Source organism: Bison bison, unplaced genomic scaffold (genome assembly GCF_000754665.1).
Source record: "Bison bison bison isolate TAMUID 2011002044 unplaced genomic scaffold, Bison_UMD1.0 scf7180017864061, whole genome shotgun sequence".
In the NCBI taxonomy this organism is placed as follows: Eukaryota; Metazoa; Chordata; class Mammalia; order Artiodactyla; family Bovidae; genus Bison; species Bison bison.
Genome location: NW_011494633.1, coordinates 5,975,658 through 5,978,108, shown reverse-complemented (window position 1 = coordinate 5,978,108; position 2,451 = coordinate 5,975,658). Strand labels below are relative to the sequence as shown.

Here is a 2,451-nt window from a genome sequence, read left to right as displayed (position 1 = left end):
ACCCTCCCGGGCCGCCCTTCCTCAGCAGCGGGCCGGGAGAGGGCTCAGGTTGAGTAGACCGGGTCCCGGACCTGCCACGGCCCAGCTACTCTTCCGGGAGACGTGGAAGAGCAGCGAGGACCCCAAAACAGAGTGCCTTCCGAGCTGCCTGAGCGGCCAGGAACCTAGAGCAGCCACCTGGAGGCGACTCAGGCAGCAGCGCCGCCAGCTGCGGGGTCCTCGCGCCTGGCCACGCCCTTTCGCCGCCGGTGGGGAGAAAGGAAAAGGGCAGGGCTTGCGTGCGTGTGACGTTGCTGGCCTCCCTGGGACCACGGCCCGCACGCGGCCGACACAACATTAGAGGCCACGCCCATAAGGGGGCGGTCCCCTCTGCGGGCCTCTTTGATGGCAAGGGCGGTCCTCCCCCTTGAAGGAGAAAATAGGACTGAGACGCTGGTGTCCCTGCTGCCGTTTACTTTTACCGGTTCTTCCTCCGCCTGCTTAGATTTACGAAAAATAGTGTTGAGCAGGAGGTGGGAGTAAAGAAAATAAGTTTCAGAGCTTTACCAGAGCTGTAAAGACAAGATGATGAGAAGTGACTGGAGGTGGAAGAAGCACTTTAAATGCTGTGGTCAGGGACGGTCTTACTCTGAGGAGGAAACATTTGAGCTGAGACCCAAAAGATAGAAATGGCCAGTAAAGGACTTTTCATACAGGTGTATTGTAGTTATCTTATGCAAGCTGTTCATTGAATATTTGAATTAAGTCTACAATTTTAGTAATTCAACAAATACTCAGCATTTACTTTGTTCATAAAGAAAGTGAAAGTGAAATCTCTCAGTCGTACCCGACTCTTTGCCACCCCGTGGACTGTAGCCTTTCGGGCTCCTCCGTCCAGGGGATTTTCCAGGCAAGAATACTGGAGTGGGTTGCCATTTCCTTCTCTAGGGGATCTTCCTGACCCAGGGATCGCACCTTGGTCTCCCTCATTGTTGGCAGACGCTTTACCGTCTGAACCACTAGGGAAGTCATGTTGTATATGCTATGTAATGCTAAGTCACTTCAGTCGTGTCTGACTCTGTGCTGCCCCATAGACGGCAGCCCACTAGGCTCCGCCGTCCCTGGCATTCTCCAGGCAAGAACACTGGAGCGGGTTGCCATTTCCTTCTCCAATGCATGACAGTGAAAAGTGATAGTGAAGTCGCTCAGTCGTGTCTGACTCTTAGTGACCCCATGGACTGCAGCCTACCAGGCTCCTCTGTCCATGCAAGTTTCCAGGCAAGAGTACTGGAGTGGGGTGCCAGGCTACCCCACTATTTCAATAATTCCCACCCATACTTCCTAAGAGTCAGCATATACAGACCTACCACCCAGAAGTCACTGGGACTGGGCTACGTTAGCTAGAGAAAGAGCACACCCAACAGAAAGAGGTTACGACTTTGCCTTGTACAAGACACGTGCAAAAAAACACTAACCACAGAAGAAAAGACTGCAATTTGGACTTTGTTAAAATTAATAATTTCTTTCCATCAAAAAAAAGCAAAAGCAACAACAACAAAAACCAAGAAAGCATTAAGAGAATAAAAGGCAAGTCAAAGATTGGTAGAACATGTTTACAATACATATATCAGACCAAGGATTTGTATGCAGAGTATATAAAGCTCTCTGAGAAATCAATAAGAAATACCAATCAACCCAACCAAAATGGACCAATATCTTAGATAAGTACTTCACAAGAGAAAATATCCAATTGATCAAAGCACAGGAAAAAGTGGTCAACACTATTTATGGGTCATCAGATCAGATCAGATCAGATCAGTCGCTCAGTCGTGTCCGACTCTTTGCAACCCCATGAATCACAGCACGCCAGGCCTTCCTGCCCATCACCAACTCCCGAAGTTCACTGAGACTCACGTCCGTCGAGTCAGTGATGCCATCCAGCCATCTCATCCTCTGTCGTCCCCTTCTCCTCCTGCCCCCAATCCCTCCCAGCATCAGAGTCTTTTCCAATGAGTCAACTCTTCGCATGAGGTGGCCAAAGTATTGGAGTTTTAGCTTTAGCATCATCCCTTCCAAAGAAATCCCAGGGCTGATCTCCTTCAGAATGGACTGGTTGGATCTCCTTGCAGTCCAAGGGACTCTCAAGAGTCTTCTCCAACACCACAGTTCAAAAGAATCAATTCTCCGGTGCTCAGCCTTCTTCACAGTCCAACTCTCACATCCATACATGACCACAGGAAAAACCATAGCCTTGACTAGACAGACCTTTGTTGGCAAAGTAATGTCTCTGCTTTTGAATATGCTATCTAGGTTGGTCATAACTTTCCTTTCAAGGAGTAAGCATCTTTTAATTTCATGGCTGCAGTCACCATCTGTAGTGATTTTGGAGCCCAGAAAAATAAAGTCTGACGCTGTTTCCACTGTTTTCCCATCTATTTCCCATGAAGTGGTGGGGCCGGATGCCATGATCTT

The 2,451-nt window shown here is 49.0% G+C and overlaps 1 protein-coding gene and 1 pseudogene across 1 annotated transcript in view; both read right to left on the bottom strand.

The window, feature by feature from the left end:
• The window catches only part of GOLGA5 (golgin A5), a 29,837-nt gene extending 29,636 nt beyond the window's left edge, over positions 1-201 (bottom strand). Inside the window, exon 1 of the mRNA XM_010836205.1 lies at positions 1-201. The gene's annotated coding sequence lies outside the window, so the exon portion shown is untranslated.
• Positions 189-2,451, bottom strand: part of LOC104985866 — a 14,675-nt pseudogene continuing 12,412 nt past the window's right edge.